Source organism: Cornus florida, unplaced genomic scaffold (assembly GCF_030987335.1).
Source record: "Cornus florida cultivar Cherokee Brave unplaced genomic scaffold, ASM3098733v1 CherokeeBrave_3.0.0_Hap2_Chr03, whole genome shotgun sequence".
NCBI classification, from domain to species: domain Eukaryota; kingdom Viridiplantae; phylum Streptophyta; class Magnoliopsida; order Cornales; family Cornaceae; genus Cornus; species Cornus florida.
In genome coordinates, this window is record NW_026775573.1 from 98,915,372 (window position 1) to 98,936,306 (window position 20,935).

Below are 20,935 nucleotides of genomic sequence, written 5' to 3' on the forward strand. Positions count from 1 at the left end.
TGATTGAGGTAATTACAATCAAAGATTCAATACTTACTCATTAAAACACTCTTTGGCACGTTACAGGGAACGTGAATAAATTTAACTCAAAACTCTCATTTTCTTTCAAAGATACAGTCTTTATACATTAAAAAGGTCTACTAACAAAATAAGTACCTTCATTGAGGTATTTTCATTCAAAGATTCAATCTTTAGTCATTAAAACACTCTTCGCAACTTCATAGGTAACTCGAATAAGTTGAACTCAAAACTCTCATGTTCTTTCGAAGATTCAATCTTTATACATTAAAAAGGTTTAGTGACAGAATAGGTACCTTGATTGAGGTAATTTCATTCAAAGATTCAATCTTTACTCATTAAAACACTCATCGTGACGTCAAAGGGAACATGAATAACTTTAACTCGAAACACTCATTTCTTTTCAAAACGTCAATCTTTATAAATTAAAATGGTCTAGTGATGTAATAGCTACCTTGATTGAGGTAATTTCATTCAATGATTCAATCTTTACTCATTAAAACACTCTTCGGGACGTTACAGGGAACTCGAATAAGTTTAACTCAAAAACCTCATTTTCTTTCAAAGATTCAATCTTTATACATTGGAAAGGTCTAGTAACAGAATTGGTACCTTTATTGTGGTATTTTTCATTCAAAGATTCAATCTTCAGTCATTAAAACACTCTTCGCGATTTCATAGGTAACTCGAATAAGTTAAACTCAAAACACTCATTTTCTTTCAAAGATTCAATCTTTATACATTACAAAGGTCTAGTGGTAGAATGGGTACCTTGATTGAGGTAATTTCATTCAAAGATTCAATCTTTACTCATTAAAACACTCTTCGTGACGTCAAAGGTAACTCGAATAACTTTAACTCAAAACTCTCATTTCTTTTCAAAGATTCAATCTTTATACAATAAAAATTTCTAATGACTCAATAGGTACCTCGATTGACGTAATTTCATTCAAAGATTCAATCTTTATTCATTAAAACACTCTTCGGGATGTCAAAAGGAACTCGAATAAGTTTAACTCAAAACTCTAATTTTCTTTCAAAGATTCAATCTTTATACATCAAAAAGATCTAGTAACATAATAGGTTCCTGTATTGAGGAATTTTCATTTGAAGATTCAATCTTTGGTCATTAAAACACTCTTCGCGACTTCATAGGTAACTCGAATAAGTTAAACTCAATACTCTCATTTTTTTCAAAGATTCCATCTTTATGCATTAAAAAGGTCTACTGACATAATAGGTACATTGATTGAGATAATTTCGTTCAAAGATTCAATCTTTACTCATTATAACACGCTTCGTGACGTCAAATGAACTCAAATAACTTTAACTCAAAACTCGTAGTTCTTTACAAATATTCAATCTTTATACATTGAAAAGGTCTAGTGACATAATAGGTACCTTGATTGAGGTAATTTCATTCAAAGATTTAATATTTACTCTTTAAAACACTCTTCGAGACGTCGCAGGGAACTCGAATATGTTTAACTCAAAACTCTCATTTTCTTTCAAAGATTAAACCTTTATACATTAAAAAGGTCTAGTGACATAATAAGTACCTCTATTGAGGTAATTTCATACAAAGATTCAGTCCTTACGCGTTAAAACACTATTCGGGACGTCATAGGGAACTCGGATAGGTTTAACTCATAACGCTCATTTCTTTTTAAAGATTCAATCTTTATATATAAAAGGTCCAGGGACAAAAATAAGTCCCTTGATTCAAGTAATTTCAATCAAAGATTCAATCTTTACTCGTTGAAATACTCTTCGGGATGTCATAGGGAACTCGAATAAGTTTAACTCAAAACAGTCATTTTCTTTCCAAGATTCAATCTTTATACATTAAAAAGGTCTTGTAACATAATAGGTACCTTTACTAAGGTATTTTCATTCAAAGATTCATTATTTAGTCATTAAAACACAATTCACGACTTCATAGGTAAATCGAATAAGTTGAACTCAGAACTATCATTTTATTCCAAAGATTCAGTCTTTAGACATTGAAAATGTCTAGTAACATAATAGGTACCTTTATTGAGGTGTTTTCATTCAAAGATTCAATCTTTATTCATTAAAACACTCTTCGCGACTTCATAGGTAACTCGAATAAGTTAAACTCAAAACTCTCACTTTCTTTCCAAGATTCAATCTTTGTACATTAAAGAGGTCTAGTGACATAATAGCTACCTTGATTGAGGTAATTACATTCAAAGATTCAATACTTACTCATTAAAACACTCTTTGGCACGTTACAGGGAACGTGAATAAGTTTAACTCAAAACTTTCATTTTCTTTCAAAGATACAGTCTTTATACATTAAAAAGGTCTACTAACAAAATAAGTACCTTCATTGAGGTATTTTCATTCAAAGATTCAATCTTTAGTCATTAAAACACTCTTCGCAACTTCATAGGTAACTCGAATAAGTTGAACTCAAAACTCTGAAGTTCTTTCAAAGATTCAATCTTTATACATTAAAAAGGTTTAGTGACAGAATAGGTACCTTGATTGAGGTGATTTCATTCAAAGATTCAATCTTTACTCATTAAAACACTCATCGTGACGTCAAAGGGAACATGAATAACTTTAACTCGAAACACTCATTTCTTTTCAAAACGTCAATCTTTATAAATTAAAATGGTCTAGTGATGTAATAGCTACCTCGATTGAGGTAATTTCATTCAATGATTCAATCTTTACTCATTAAAACACTCTTCGGGACGTTACAGGGAACTCGAATAAGTTTAACTGAAAAATCTCATTTTCTTTCAAAGATTCAATCTTTATACATTGGAAAGGTCTAGTAACAGAATTGGTACCTTTATTGTGGTATTTTTCATTCAAAGATTCAATCTTCAGTCATTAAAACACTCTTCGCGATTTCATAGGTAACTCGAATAAGTTAAACTCAAAACACTCATTTTCTTTCAAAGATTCAATCTTTATACATTACAAGGTCTAGTGGTAGAATGGCTACCTTGGTTGAGGTAATTTCATTCAAAGATTTAATCTTTACTCATTAAAACACTCTTCGTGACGTCAAAGGGAACTCGAATAACTTTAACTCAAAACTCTCATTTCTTTTCAAAGATTCAATCTTTATACAATAAAAATTTCTAGTGACTTAATAGGTACCTCGATTGAGGTAATTACAATCAAAGATTCAATACTTACTCATTAAAACACTCTTTGGCACGTTACAGGGAACGTGAATAAGTTTAACTCAAAACTCTCATTTTCTTTCAAAGATACAGTCTTTATACATTAAAAAGGTCTACTAACAAAATAAGTACCTTCATTGAGGTATTTTCATTCAAAGATTCAATCTTTAGTCATTAAAACACTCTTCGCAACTTCATAGGTAACTCGAATAAGTTGAACTCAAAACTCTCATGTTCTTTCAAAGATTCAATCTTTATACATTAAAAAGGTTTAGTGACAGAATAGGTACCTTGATTGAGGTAATTTCATTCAAAGATTCAATCTTTACTCATTAAAACACTCATAGTGACCTCAAAGGGAACATGAATAACTTTAACTCAAAACACTCATTTCTTTTCAAAACGTCAATCTTTATAAATTAAAATGGTCTAGTGATGTAATAGCTACCTTGATTGAGGTAATTTCATTCAATGATTCAATCTTTACTCATTAAAACACTCTTCGGGACGTTACAGGGAACTCGAATAAGTTTAACTCAAAAATCTCATTTTCTTTCAAAGATTCAATCTTTATACATTGGAAAGGTCTAGTAACAGAATTGGTACCTTTATTGTGGTATTTTTCATTCAAAGATTCTATCTTCAGTCATTAAAACACTCTTCGCGACTTCATAGGTAACTCGAATAAGTTAAACTCAAAACTCTCACTTTCTTTCCAAGATTCAATCTCTGTACATTAAAAAGGTCTAGTGACATAATAGCTACCTTGATTGAGGTAATTACATTCAAGGATTCAATACTTACTCATTAAAACACTCTTTGGCACGTTACAGGGAACGTGAATAAGTTTAACTCAAAACTCTCATTTTCTTTCAAAGATACAGTCTTTATACATTAAAAAGGTCTACTAACAAAATAAGTACCTTCATTGAGGTATTTTCATTCAAAGATTCAATCTTTAGTCATTAAAACACTCTTCGCAACTTCATAGGTAACTCGAATAAGTTGAACTCAAAACTCTCATGTTCTTTCAAAGATTCAATCTTTATACATTAAAAAGGTTTAGTGACAGAATAGGTACCTTGATTGAGGTAATTTCATTCAAAGATTCAATCTTTACTCATTAAAACACTCATCGTGACCTCAAAGGGAACATGAATAACTTTAACTCAAAACACTCATTTCTTTTCAAAACGTCAATCTTTATAAATTAAAATGGTCTAGTGATGTAATAGCTACCTTGATTGAGGTAATTTCATTCAATGATTCAATCTTTACTCATTAAAACACTCTTCGGGACGTTACAGGGAACTCGAATAAGTTTAACTCAAAAATCTCATTTTCTTTCAAAGATTCAATCTTTATACATTGGAAAGGTCTAGTAACAGAATTGGTACCTTTATTGTGGTATTTTTCATTCAAAGATTCAATCTTCAGTCATTAAAACACTCTTCGCGATTTCATAGGTAACTCGAATAAGTTAAACTCAAAATACTCATTTTCTTTCAAAGATTCAATCTTTATACATTACAAAGGTCTAGTGGTAGAATGGGTACCTTGATTGAGGTAATTTCATTCAAAGATTCAATCTTTACTCATTAAAACACTCTTCGTGACGTCAAAGGTAACTCGAATAACTTTAACTCAAAACTCTCATTTCTTTTCAAAGATTCAATCTTTATACAATAAAAATTTCTAACGACTCAATAGGTACCTCGATTGACGTAATTTCATTCAAAGATTCAATCTTTATTCATTAAAACACTCTTCGGGATGTCAAAAGGAACTCGAATAAGTTTAACTCAAAACTCTAATTTTCTTTCAAAGATTCAATCTTTATACATCAAAAAGATCTAGTAACATAATAGGTTCCTGTATTTAGGAATTTTCATTTGAAGATTCAATCTTTGGTCATTAAAACACTCTTCGCGACTTCATAGGTAACTCGAATAAGTTAAACTCAATACTCTCATTTTTTTCAAAGATTCCATCTTTATGCATTAAAAAGGTCTACTGACATAATAGGTACACTGATTGAGATAATTTCGTTCAAAGATTCAATCTTTACTCATTATAACACGCTTCGTGACGTCAAATGAACTCAAATAACTTTAACTCAAAACTCGTAGTTCTTTACAAATATTCAATCTTTATACATTGAAAAAGTCTAGTGACATAATAGGTACCTTGATTGAGGTAATTTCATTCAAAGATTCAATATTTACTCTTTAAAACACTCTTCGAGACGTCGCAGGGAACTCGAATATGTTTAACTGAAAACTCTCATTTTCTTTCAAAGATTAAACCTTTATACATTAAAAAGGTCTAGTGACATAATAAGTACCTCTATTGAGGTAATTTCATACAAAGATTCAGTCCTTACGCGTTAAAACACTATTCGGGACGTCATAGGGAACTCGGATAGGTTTAACTCATAACGCTCATTTCTTTTTAAAGATTCAATCTTTATATATAAAAGGTCCAGGGACAAAAATAAGTCCCTTGATTCAAGTAATTTCAATCAAAGTTTCAATCTTTACTCGTTGAAATACTCTTCGGGATGTCATAGGGAACTCGAATAAGTTTAACTCAAAACAGTCATTTTCTTTCCAAGATTCAATCTTTATACATTAAAAAGGTCTTGTAACATAATAGGTACCTTTACAAAGGTATTTTCATTCAAAGATTCATTATTTAGTCATTAAAACACTGTTTACGACTTCATAGGTAAATCGAATAAGTTGAACTCAGAACTATCATTTTATTCCAAAGATTCAATCTTTAGACATTAAAAAGGTCTAGTAACATAATAGGTACCTTTATTGAGGTGTTTTCATTCAAAGATTCAATCTTTATTCATTAAAACACTCTTCGCGACTTCATAGGTAACTCGAATAAGTTAAATTCAAAACTCTCACTTTCTTTCCAAGATTCAATCTTTGTACATTAAAAAGGTCTAGTGACATAATAGCTACCTTGATTGAGGTAATTACATTCAAAGATTCAATACTTACTCATTAAAACACTCTTTGGCACGTTATAGGGAACGTGAATAAGTTTAACTCAAAACTCTCATTTTCTTTCAAAGATACAGTCTTTATGCATTAAAAAGGTCTACTAACAAACTAAGTGCCTTCATTGAGATATTTTCATTTAAAGATTAAATCTTTAGTCATTAAAACACTCTTCGCAACTTCATAGGTAACTCGAATAAGTTGAACTCAAAACTCTCATGTTCTTTCAAAGATTCAATCTTTATACATTAAAAAAGGTTTAGTGACAGAATAGGTACCTTGATTGAGGTAATTTCATTCAAAGATTCAATCTTTACTCATTAAAACACTCATCGTGACGTCAAAGGGAACATGAATAACTTTAACTCGAAACACTCATTTCTTTTCAAAACGTCAATCTTTATAAATTAAAATGGTCTAGTGATGTAATAGCTACCTTGATTGAGGTAATTTCATTCAATGATTCAATCTTTACTCATTAAAACACTCTTCGGGACGTTACAGGGAACTCGAATAAGTTTAACTCAAAAATCTCATTTTCTTTCAAAGATTCAATCTTTATACATTGGACAGGTCTAGTAACAGAATCGGTACCTTTATTGTGGTATTTTTCATTCAAAGATTCAATCTTCAGTCATTAAAACACTCTTCGCGATTTCATAGGTAACTCGAATAAGTTAAACTCAAACACTTATTTTCTTTCAAAGATTCAATCTTTATACATTACAAAGGTCTAGTGGTAGAATGGGTACCTTGATTGAGGTAATTTCATTCAAAGATTCAATCTTTACTCATTAAAACACTCTTCGTGACGTCAAAGGTAACTCGAATAACTTTAACTCAAAACTCTCATTTCTTTTCAAAGATTCAATCTTTATACAATAAAAATTTCTAATGACTCAATAGGTACCTCGATTGACGTAATTTCATTCAAAGATTCAATCTTTATTCATTAAAACACTCTTCGGGATGTCAAAAGGAACTCGAATAAGTTTAACTCAAAACTCTAATTTTCTTTCAAAGATTCAATCTTTATACATCAAAAAGATCTAGTAACATAATAGGTTCCTGTATTTAGGAATTTTCATTTGAAGATTCAATCTTTGGTCATTAAAACACTCTTCGCGACTTCATAGGTAACTCGAATAAGTTAAACTCAATACTCTCATTTTTTTCAAAGATTCCATCTTTATGCATTAAAAAGGTCTACTGACATAATAGGTACATTGATTGAGATAATTTCGTTCAAAGATTCAATCTTTACTCATTATAACACGCTTCGTGACGTCAAATGAACTCAAATAACTTTAACTCAAAACTCGTAGTTCTTTACAAATATTCAATCTTTATACATTGAAAAGGTCTAGTGACATAATAGGTACCTTGATTGAGGTAATTTCATTCAAAGATTCAATATCAACTCTTTAAAACACTCTTCGAGACGTCGCAGGGAACTCGAATATGTTTAACTGAAAACTCTCATTTTCTTTCAAAGATTAAACCTTTATACATTAAAAAGGTCTAGTGACATAATAAATACCACTATTGAGGTAATTTCATACAAAGATTCAGTTCTTACGCGTTAAAACACTATTCGGGACGTCATAGGGAACTCGGATAGGTTTAACTCATAACGCTCATTTCTTTTTAAAGATTCAATCTTTATATATAAAAGGTCCAGGGACAAAAATAAGTCCCTTGATTCAAGTAATTTCAATCAAAGTTTCAATCTTTACTCGTTGAAATACTCTTCGGGATGTCATAGGGAACTCGAATAAGTTTAACTCAAAACAGTCATTTTCTTTCCAAGATTCAATCTTTATACATTAAAAAGGTCTTGTAACATAATAGGTACCTTTACTAAGGTATTTTCATTCAAAGATTCATTATTTAGTCATTAAAACACTGTTTACGACTTCATAGGTAAATCGAATAAGTTGAACTCAGAACAATCATTTTATTCCAAAGATTCAATCTTTAGACATTAAAAAGGTCTAGTAACATAATAGGTACCTTTATTGAGGTGTTTTCATTCAAAGATTCAATCTTTATTCATTAAAACACTCTTCGCGACTTCATAGGTAACTCGAATAAGTTAAATTCAAAACTCTCACTTTCTTTCCAAGATTCAATCTTTGTACATTAAAAAGGTCTAGTGACATAATAGCTACCTTGATTGAGGTAATTATATTCAAAGATTCAATACTTACTCATTAAAACACTCTTTGGCACGTTACAGGGAACGTGAATAAGTTTAACTCAAAACTCTCATTTTCTTTCAAAGATACAGTCTTTATACATTAAAAAGGTCTACTAACAAAATAAGTACCTTCATTGAGATATTTTCATTTAAAGATTCAATCTTTAGTCATTAAAACACTCTTCGCAACTTCATAGGTAACTCGAATAAGTTGAACTCAAAACTCTCATGTTCTTTCAAAGATTCAATCTTTATACATTAAAAAAGGTTTAGTGACAGAATAGGTACCTTGATTGAGGTAATTTCATTCAAAGATTCAATCTTTACTCATTAAAACACTCATCGTGACGTCAAAGGGAACATGAATAACTTTAACTCGAAACACTCATTTCTTTTCAAAACATCAATCTTTATAAATTAAAATGGTCTAGTGATGTAATAGCTACCTTGATTGAGGTAATTTCATTCAATGATTCAATCTTTACTCATTAAAACACTCTTCGGGACGTTACAGGGAACTCGAATAAGTTTAACTCAAAAATCTCATTTTCTTTCAAAGATTCAATCTTTATACATTGGACAGGTCTAGTAACAGAATCGGTACCTTTATTGTGGTATTTTTCATTCAAAGATTCAATCTTCAGTCATTAAAACACTCTTCGCGATTTCATAGGTAACTCGAATAAGTTAAACTCAAAACACTTATTTTCTTTCAAAGATTCAATCTTTATACATTACAAAGGTCTAGTGGTAGAATGGGTACCTTGATTGAGGTAATTTCATTCAAAGATTCAATCTTTACTCATTAAAACACTCTTCGTGACGTCAAAGGTAACAAGAATAACTTTAACTCAAAACTCTCATTTCTTTCAAAGATTCAATCTTTATACATTACAAAGGTCTAGTGGTAGAATGGGTATCTTGATTGAGGTAATTTCATTCAAAGATTCAATCTTTAGTCATTAAAACACTCTTCGTGACGTCAAAGGGAAGTCGAATAACTTTAACTCAAAACTCTCATTTCTTTTCAAAGATTCAATCTTTATACAATAAAAATTTCTCGTTAAAACACGCTTCGGGATGTCAAAAGGAACTCGAATAAGTTTAACTCAAAACTCTAATTTTCTTTCAAAGATTCAATCTTTAAAACACTATTCGAGACGTCGCAGGGAACTCGAATATGTTTAACTCAAAACTCTCATTTTCTTTCAAAGATTGAACCTTTATACATTAAAAAGGTCTAGTGACATAATAAGTACCTCTATTGAGGTAATTTCATACAAAGATTCAGTCCTTACGCGTTAAAACACTATTCGGGACGTCATAGGGAACTCAGATAGGTTTAACTCATAACGCTCATTTCTTTTTAAAGATTCAATCTTTGTATATAAAAGGTCCAGGGACAAAATAAGTCCCTTAACTCAAAACTCTCATGTTCTTTCAAAGATTCAATCTTTATACATTAAAACGGTTTAGTGACAGAATAGGTACCTTGATTGAGGTAATTTCATTCAAAGATTCAATCTTTACTCATTAAAACACTCATCGTGACGTCAAAGGGAACTTGAACAACTTTAACTCGAAACACTCATTTCTTTTCAAAACGTCAATCTTTATAAATTAAAAAGGTCTAGTGATGTAATAGCTTCCTTGATTGAGGTAATTTCATTCAATGATTCAATCTTTACTCATTAAAACACTCTTCGGGACGTTACATGGAACTCGAATAAGTTTAACTCAAAAATCTCATTTTCTTTCAAAGATTCAATCTTTATACATTGGAAAGGTCTAGTAACAGAATTGGTACCTTTATTGTGATATTTTTCATTCAAAGATTCAATCTTCAGTCATTAAAACACTCTTCGCGATTTCATAGGTAACTCGAATAAGTTAAACTCAAAACACTCATTTTCTTTCAAAGATTCAATCTTTATACATTACAAAGGTCTAGTGGTAGAATGGGTACCTTGATTGAGGTAATTTCATTCAAAGATTCAATCTTTACTCATTAAAACACTCTTCGTGACGTCAAAGGGAACTCGAATAACTTTTTCTCAAAACTCTCATTTCTTTTCAAAGATTCAATCTTTATATAATAAACATTTCTAGTGACTTAATAGGTACCTCGATTGAGGTAATTTCATTCAAAGATTCAATGTTTATTCATTAAAACACTCTTCGGGATGTCAAAAGGAACTCGAATAAGTTTAACTCAAAACTCTAATTTTCTTTCAAAGATTCAATCTTTATACATCAAAAAGATCTAGTAACATAATAGGTTCCTGTATTGAGGAATTTTCATTTGAAGATTCAATCTTTGGTCATTAAAACACTCTTCGCGACTTCATAGGTAACTCGAATAAGTTAAACTCAATACTCTCATTTTTTTTCAAAGATTCCATCTTTATACAATAAAAAGGTCTACTGACATAATAGGTACTTTGATTGAGATAATTTCGTTCAAAGATTCAATCTTTACTCATTAAAACACGCTTCGTGACGTCAAAGGGAACTCAAATAACTTTAACTCAAAACTCGTAGTTCTTTACAAATATTCAATCTTTATACATTAAAAAGGTCTAGTGACATAATAGGTACCTTGATTGAGGTAATTTCATTCAAAGATTCAATATCTACTCTTTAAAACACTCTTCGAGACGTCGCAGGGAACTCGAATATGTTTAACTCAAAACTCTCATTTTCTTTCAAAGATTAAACCTTTATACATTAAAAAGGTCTAGTGACATAATAAGTACCTCTATTGAGGTAATTTCATACAAAGATTCAGTCCTTACGCGTTAAAACACTATTCGGGACGTCATAGGGAACTTGGATAGGTTTAACTCATAACGCTCAATTCTTTTTAAAGATTCAATCTTTGTATAAAAAAGGTCCAGGGACAAAAATAAGTCCCTTGATTCAAGTAATTTCAATCAAAGATTCAATCTTTACTCGTTGAAATACTCTTCGGGATGTCATAGGGAACTCGAATAAGTTTAACTCAAAACATTCATTTTCTTTCCAAGATTCAATCTTTATACATTAAAAAGGTCTTGTAACATAATAGGTACCTTTACTAAGAAATTTTCATTCAAAGATTCATTATTTAGTCATTAAAACACTGTTCACGACTTCATAGGTAAATCGAATATGTTGAACTCAGAACTATCATTTTATTCCAAAGATTCAATCTTTAGACATTAAAAAGGTCTAGTAACATAATAGGTACCTTTATTGAGGTGTTTTCATTCAAAGATTCAATCTTTATTCATTAAAACACTCTTCGCGACTTCATAGGTAACTCGAATAAGTTAAACTCAAAACTCTCACTTTCTTTCCAAGATTCAATCTTTGTACATTAAAAAGGTCTAGTGACATAATAGCTACCTTGATTGAGGTAATTACATTCAAAGATTCAATACTTACTCATTAAAACACTCTTTGGGACGTTACAGGGAACGTGAATAAGTTTAACTCAAAACTCTCATTTTCTTTCAAAGAAACACTCTTTATACATTAAAAAGGTCTACTAACAAAATAAGTACCTTCATTGAGGTATTTTCCTTCAAAGATTCAATCTTTAGTCATCAAAACACTCTTCGCAACTTCATTGGTAACTCGAATAAGTTGAATTCAAAACTCTCATGTTCTTTCAAAGATTCAATCTTTATACATTAAAAAGGTTTAGTGACAGAATAGGTGCCTTGATTGAGGTAATTTCATTCAAAGATTCAATCTTTACTCATTAAAACACTCTTCGTGACGTCAAAGGGAACTTGAATAACTTTAACTCGAAACACTCATTTCTTTTCAAAACGTCAATCTTTATAAATTAAAAAGGTCTAGTGATGTAATAGCTACCTTGATTGAGGTAATTTCATTCAATGATTCAAGCTTTACTCATTAAAACACTTTTCGGGACGTTACAGGGAACTCGAATAAGTTTAACTCAAAAATCTCATTTTCTTTCAAAGATTCAATCTTTATACATTGGAAAGGTCTAGTAACAGAATTGGTACCTTTATTGTGGTATTTTTCATTCAAAGATTTAATCTTCAGTCATTAAAACACTCTTCGCGATTTCATAGGTAACTCGAAAAAGTTAAACTCAAAACACTCATTTTCTTTCAAAGATTCAATCTTTATACATTACAAAGGTCTAGTGGTAGAATAGGTACCTTGATTGAGGTAATTTCATTCAAAGATTCAATCTTTACTCATTAAAACACTCTTCGTGACGTCAAAGGGAACTCGAATAACTTTAACTCAAAACTCTCATTGCTTTTCAAAGATTCAATCTTTATACAATAAAAATTTCTATTGACTTAATAGGTACCTCGATTGAGGTAATTTCATTCAAAGATTCAATCTTTATTCATTAAAACACTCTTCGGGATGTCAAAAGGAACTCGAATAAGTTTAACTCAAAACTCTAATTTTCTTTCAAAGATTCAATCTTTATACATCAAAAAGATCTAGTAACATAATAGATTCCTGTATTGAGGAATTTTCATTTGAAGATTCAATCTTTGGTCATTGAAACACTCTTCGCGACTTCACAGGTAACTCGAATAAGTTAAACTCAATACTCTCATTTTTTTCAAAGATTCCATCTTTATACATTAAAAAGGTCTACTGACATAATAGGTACATTGATTGAGAAAATTTCGTTCAGAGATTTAATCTTTACTCATTAAAACACGCTTTGTGACGTCAAAGGGAACTCAAATAACTTTAACTCAAAACTCGTAGTTCTGTACAAATATTCAATCTTTATACATTAAAAAGGTCTAGTGACATAATAGGTACCTTGACTGAGGTAATTTTATTCAAAGATTCAATATTTACTCTTTAAAACACTCTTCGAGACGTCGCAGGGAACTCGAATATGTTTAACTCAAAACTCTCATTTTCTTTCAAAGATTAAACCTTTATACATTAAAAAGGTCTGGTGACATAATAAGTACCTCTATTGAGGTAATTTCATACAAAGATTCAGTCCTTACGCGTTAAAACACTATTCGGGACGTCATAGGGAACTCGGATAGGTTTAACTCATAACGCTCATTTCTTTTTAAAGATTCAATCTTTATATATAAAGGGTCCAGGGACAAAAATAAGTCCCTTGATTCAAGTAATTTCAATCAAACATTCAATCTTTACTCGTTGAAATACTCTTCGGGATGTCATAGGAAACTCGAATAAGTTTAACTCAAAACAGTCATTTTCTTTCCAAGATTCAATCTTTATACATTAAAAAGGTCTGGTAACATAATAGGTACCTTACTAAGGTATTTTCATTCAAAGATTCATTATTTAGTCATTAAAACACTGTTCACGACTTCATAGGTAAATCGAATAAGTTGAACTCAGAACTATCATTTTATTCCAAAGATTCAATCTTTAGACATTAAAAAGGTCTAGTAACATAATAGGTACCTTTATTGAGGTGTTTTCATTCAAAGATTCAATCTTTATTTATTAAAACACTCATCGCGACTTCATAGGTAACTCGAATAAGTTAAACCCAAAACTCTCACTTTCTTTCCAAGATTCAATCTTTGTACATTAAAAAGGTTTAGTGACATAATAGCTACCTTGATTGAGGTAATTACATTCAAAGATTCAATACTTACACATTAAAACACTCTTTGGGACGTTACAGGGAACGTGAATAAGTTTAACTCAAAACTCTCATTTTCTTTCAAAGATACAGTCTTTATACATTAAAAAGGTCTACTAACAAAATAAGTACCTTGATTGAGGTATTTTCATTAAAAGATTCAATCTTTAGTCATTAAAACACTCTTCGCAACTTCATAGGTAACTCGAATAAGTTGAATTCAAAACTCTCATGTTCTTTCAAAGATTCAATCTTTATACATTAAAAAGGTTTAGTGACAGAATAGGTACCTTGATTGAGGTAATTTCATTCAAAGATTCAATCTTTACTCATTAAAACACTCTTCGTGACGTCAAAGGGAACTTGAATAACTTTAACTCGAAACACTCATTTCTTTTCAAAACGTCAACCTTTATAAATTAAAAAGGTCTAGTGAAGTAATAGCTACCTTGATTGAGGTAATTTCATTCAATGATTCAATCTTTACTCATTAAAGCACTCTTCGGGACGTTACAGGGAACTCGAATAAGTTTAACTCAAAAATCTAATTTTCTTTCAAAGATTCAATCTTTATACATTGGAAAGGTCTAGTAATATAATTGGTACCTTTATTGTGGTATTTTTTATTCAAAGATTCAATCTTCAGTCATTAAAACACTCTTCGCGATTTCATAGGTAACTCGAATAAGTTAAACTCAAAACACTCATTTTCTTTCAAAGATTCAATCTTTATACATTACAAAGGTCTAGTGGTAGAATGGGTACCTTGATTGAGGTAATTTCATTCAAAGATTCAATCTTTACTCATTAAAACACTCTTCGTGACGTCAAAGCGAACTCGAATAACTTTAACTCAAAACTCTCATTTCTTTTCAAAGATTCAATCTTTATACAATAAAAATTTCTAGTGACTTAATAGGTACCTTGATTGAGGTAATTTCATTCAAAGATTCAATCTTTATTCATTAAAACACTCTTCGGGATGTCAAAAGGAACTCGAATAAGTTTAACTCGAAACTCTAATTTTCTTTCAAAGATTCAATCTTTATACATCAAAAAGATCTAGTAACATAATAGGTTCCTGTATTGAGGAATTTTCATTTGAAGATTCAATCTTTGGTCATTAAAACACTCTTCGCGACCTCACAGGTAACTCGAATAAGTTAAACTCAATACTCTCATTTTTTTCAAAGATTCCATCTTTATACATTAAAAAGGTCTACTGACATAATAGGTACATTGATTGAGATAATTTCGTTCAAAGATTCAATCTTTACTCATTAAAACACGCTTCGTGACGTCAAAGGGAACTCAAATAACTTTAACTCAAAACTCGTAGTTCTTTACAAATATTCAATCTTTATACATTAAAAAGGTCTAGTGACATAATAGGTACCTTGACTGAGGTAATTTCATTCAAAGATTCAATATTTACACTTTAAAACACTCTTCGAGACGTCGCAGGGAACTCGAATATGTTTAACTCAAAACTCTCATTTTCTGTGAAAGATTAAACCTTTATACATTAAAAAGGTCTAGTGACATAATAAGTACCTCTATTGAGGTAATTTCATACAAAGATTCAGTCCTTACGCGTTAAAACACTATTCGGGACGTCATAGGGAACTCGGATGGGTTTAACTCATAACGCTCATTTCATTTTAAAGATTCAATCTTTATATATAAATGGTCCAGGGACAAAAATAAGTCCCTTGATTCAAGTAATTTCAATCAAAGATTCAATCTTTACTCGTTCAAATACTCTTCGGGATGTCATAGGGAACTCGAATAAGTTTAACTCAAAACAGTCATTTTCTTTCCAAGATTCAATCTTTATACATTAAAAAGGTCTTGTAACATAATTGGTACCTTTACTAAGGTATTTTCATTTAAAGATTCATTATTTAGTCATTAAAACACTGTTCACGACTTCATAGGTAAATCGAATAAGTTGAACTCAGAACTATCATTTTATTCCAAAGATTCAATCTTTAGACATTAAAAAGGTCTAGTAACATAATAGGTACCTTTATTGAGGTGTTTTCATTCAAAGATTCAATCTTTATTCATTAAAACACTCTTCGCGACTTCATAGGTAACTCGAATAAGTTAAACTCAAAACTCTCACTTTCTTTCCAAGATTCAATCTTTGTACATTAAAAAGGTCTAGTGACATAATAGCTACCTTGATTGAGGTAATTACATTCAAAGATTCAATACTTACTCATTAAAACACTCTTTGGGACGTTACAGGGAACGTGAATAAGTTTAACTCAAAACTCTCATTTTCTTTCAAAGATACAGTCTTTATACATTAAAAAGGGGTACTAACAAAATAAGTACCTTGATTGAGGTATTTTCATTCAAAGATTCAATCTTTAGTCATTAAAACACTCTTCGCAACTTCATAGGTAACTCGAATAAGTTGAACTCAAAACTCTCATGTTCTTTCAAAGATTCAATCTTTATACATTAAAAGGGTTTAGGGACAGAATAGGTACCTTGATTGAGGTAATTTCATTCAAAGATTCAATCTTTACTCATTAAAACACTCTTCGTGACGTCAAAGGGAACTTGAATAACTTTAACTCGAAACACTCATTTCTTTTCAAAACGTCAATCTTTATAAATTAAAAAGGTCTAGTGATGTAATAGCTTCCTTGATTGAGGTAATTTCATTCAATGATTCAATCTTTACTCGTTAAAGCACTCTTCGGGACGTTACAGGGAACTCGAATAAGTTTAACTCAAAAATCTCATTTTCTTTCAAAGATTCAATCTTTATACATTGGAAAGGTCTAGTAACATAATTGGTACCTTTATTGTGGTATTTTTCATTCAAAGATTCAATCTTCAGTCATTAAAACACTCTTCGCGATTTCATAGGTAACTCGAATAAGTTAAACTCAAAACACTCATTTTCTTTCAAAGATTCAATCTTTATACATTACAAAGGTCTAGTGGTAGAATGGGTACCTTGATTGAGGTAATTTCATTCAGAGATTCAATCTTTACTCATTAAAACACTCTTCGTAACGTCAAAGGGAACTCGAATAACTTTAACTCAAAACTCTCATTTCTTTTCAAAGATTCAATCTTTATACAATAAAAATTTCTAGTGACTTAATAGGTACCTCGATTGAGGTAATTTCATTCAAAGATTCAATCTTTATTCATTAAAACACTCTTCGGGATGTCAAAAGGAACTCGAATAAGTTTAACTCAAAACTCTAATTTTCTTTCAAAGATTTAATCTTTATACATCAAAAAGATCTAGTAACATAATAGGTTCCTGTATTGAGGAATTTTCATTTGAAGATTCAATCTTTGGTCATTAAAACACTCTTCGCGACTTCACAGGTAACTCGAATAAGTTAAACTCAATACTCTCATTTTTTTCAAAGATTCCATCTTTATACATTAAAAAGGTCTACTGACATAATAGGTACATTGATTGAGATAATTTCGTTCAAAGATTCAATCTTTACTCATTAAAACACGCTTCCTGACGTCAAAGGGAACTCAAATAACTTTAACTCAAAACTCGTAGTTCTTTACAAATATTCAATCTTTATACATTAAAAAGGTCTAGCGACATAATAGGTACCTTGACTGAGGTAATTTCATTCAAAGATTCAATATTTACTCTTTAAAACACTCTTCGAGACGTCGCAGGGAACTCGAATATGTTTAACTCAAAACTCTCATTTTCTTTCAAAGATTAAACCTTTATACATTAAAAAGGTCTAGTGACATAATAAGTACCTCTATTGAGGTAATTTCATACAAATATTCAGTCCTTACGCGTTAAAACACTATTCGGGACGTCATAGGGAACTCGGATGGGTTTAACTCATAACGCTCATTTCATTTTAAAGATTCAATCTTTATATATAAAAGGTCCAGGGACAAAAATAAGTCCCTTGATTCAAGTAATTTCAATCAAAGATTCAATCTTTACTCGTTGAAATACTGTTCGGGATGTCATAGGGAACTCGAATAAGTTTAACTCAAAACAGTCATTTTCTTTCCAAGATTCAATCTTTATACATTAAAAAGGTCTTGTAACATAATAGGTACCTTTACTAAGGTATTTTCATTCAAAGATTCATTATTTAGTCATTAAAATACTGTTCACGACTTCATAGGTAAATCGAATAAGTTGAACTCAGAACTATCATTTTATTCCAAAGATTCAATCTTTAGACATTAGAAAGGTCTAGTAACATAATAGGTACCTTTATTGAGGTGTTTTCATTCAAAGATTCAATCTTTATTCATTAAAACACTCTTCGCAATTTCATAGGTAACTCGAATAAGTTAAACTCAAAACACTCATTTTCTTTCCAAGATTCAATCTTTGTACATTAAAAACGTTTAGTGACAGAATAGGTACCTTGATTGAGGTAATTTCATTCAAAGATTCAATCTTTACTCATTAAAACACTCTTCGTGACGTCAAAGGGAACTTGATTAACTTTAACTCGAAACACTCATTTCTTTTCAAAACGTCAATCATTATAAATTAAAAAGGTCTAGTGATGTAATAGCTACCTTGATTGACGTAATTTCATTCAATGATTCAATCTTTACTCATTAAGACACTCTTCGGGACGTTACAGGGAACTCGAATAAGTTTAACTCAAAAATCTCATTTTCTTTCAAAGATTCAATCTTTATACATTGGAAAGGTCTAGTAACAAAATTGGTACCTTTATTGTGGTATTTTTCATTCAAAGATTCAATCTTCAGTCATTAAAACACTCTTCGCGATTTCATAGGTAACTCGAATAAGTTAAACTCAAAACACTCATTTTCTTTCAAAGATTCAATCTTTATACATTACAAAGGTCTAGTGGTAGAATGGGTACCTTGATTGAGGTAATTTCATTCAAAGATTCAATCTTTACTCATTAAAACACTCTTCGTGACGTCAATGGGACCTCGAATAACTTTAACTCAAAACTCTCATTTCTCTTCAAAGATTCAATCTTTATACATCAAAAAGGTTTAGTGACAGAATAGGTACCTTGATTGAGGTAATTTCATTCAAAGATTCAATCTTTACTCATTAAAACACTCTTCGTGACGTCAAAGGGAACTTGAAGAACTTTAACTCGAAACACTCATTTCTTTTCAAAACGTCAATCTTTATAAATTAAAAAGGTCTAGTGATGTAATAGCTACCTTGATTGAGGTAATTTCATTCAATGATTCAATCTTTACTCGTTAAAGCACTCTTCGGGACGTTACAGGGAACTCGAATAAGTTTAACTCAAAAATCTCATTTTCTTTTAAAGATTCAATCTTTATACATTGGAAAGGTCTTGTCACATAATTGGCACATTTATTGTGGTATTTTTCATTCAAATATTCAATCTTCAGTCATTAAAACACTCTTCGCGATTTCATAGGTAACTCGAATAAGTTAAACTCAAAACACTCATTTTCTTTCAAAGATTCAATCTTTATACATTACAAAGGTCTAGTGGTAGAATGGGTACCTTGATTGAGGTAATTTCATTCAAAGATTCAATCTTTACTCATTAAAACACTCTTCGTGACGTCAATGGGACCTCGAATAACTTTAACTCAAAACTCTCATTTCTCTTCAAAGATTCAATCTTTATACAATAAAAATTTCTAGTGACTTAATAGGTACCTCGATTGAGGTAATTTCATTCAAAGATTCAATCTTTATTCATTAAAACAATCTTCGGGATGTCAAAAGGAACTCGAATAAGTTTAACTCAAAACTCTAATTTTCTTTCAAAGATTCAATCTTTATACATCAAAAAGATCTAGTAACATAATAGGTTCCTGTATTGAGGAATTTTCATTTGAAGATTCAATCTTTGGTCATTAAAACACTCTTCGCGACTTCATAGGTAACTCGAATAAGTTAAACTCAATACTCTCATTTTTTTCAAAGATTCCATCTTTATACATTAAAAAGGTCTACTGACATAACAGGTACATTGATTGAGATAATTTCGTTCAAAGATTCAATCTTTACTCATTAAAACACGCTTCGTTACGTCAAAAGGAACTCAAATAACTTTAACTCAAAACTCGTAGTTCTTTACAAATATTCAATCTTTATACATTAAAAAAGTCTAGTGACATAATAGGTACCTTGATTCAGGTAATTTCATTCAAAGATTCAATATTTACTCTTTAAAACACTCTTCGAGACGTCGTCGGGAACTCGAATATGTTTAACTCAAAACTCTCATTTTCTTTCAAAGATTAAACCTTTATACATTAAAAAGGTCTAGTGACGTAATAAGTACCTCTATTGAGGTAATTTCATACATAGATTCAGTCCTTACGCATTAAAACACTATTCGGGACGTCATAGGGAACTCGGATAGGTTTAACTCATAACGCTCATTTCTTTTTAAAGATTCAATCTTTATATATAAAAGGTCCAGGGACAAAAATAAGTCCCTTGATTCAAGTAATTTCAATCAAAGATTCAATATTTACTCGTTGAAATACTCTTCGGGATGTCATAGGGAACTCGAATAAGTTTAACTCAAAACAGTCATTTTCTTTCCAAGATTCAATCTTTATACATTAAAAAGGTCTGGTAACATAATAGGTACCTTTACTAAGGTATTTTCATTCAAAGATTCGTTATTTAGTCATTAAAACACTGTTCACGACTTCATAGGTAAATCGAATAAGTTGAACTCAGAACTATCATTTTATTCCAAAGATTCAATCTTTAGACATTAAAAAGGTCTAGTAACATAATAGGTACCTTTATTGAGGTGTTTTCTTTCAAAGATTCAATCTTTATTCATTAAAACACTTTTCGCGACTTCATAGGTAACTCGAATAAGTTAAACTCAAAACTCTCACTTTCTTTCCAAGATTCAATCTTTGTACATTAAAAAGGTCTAGTGACATA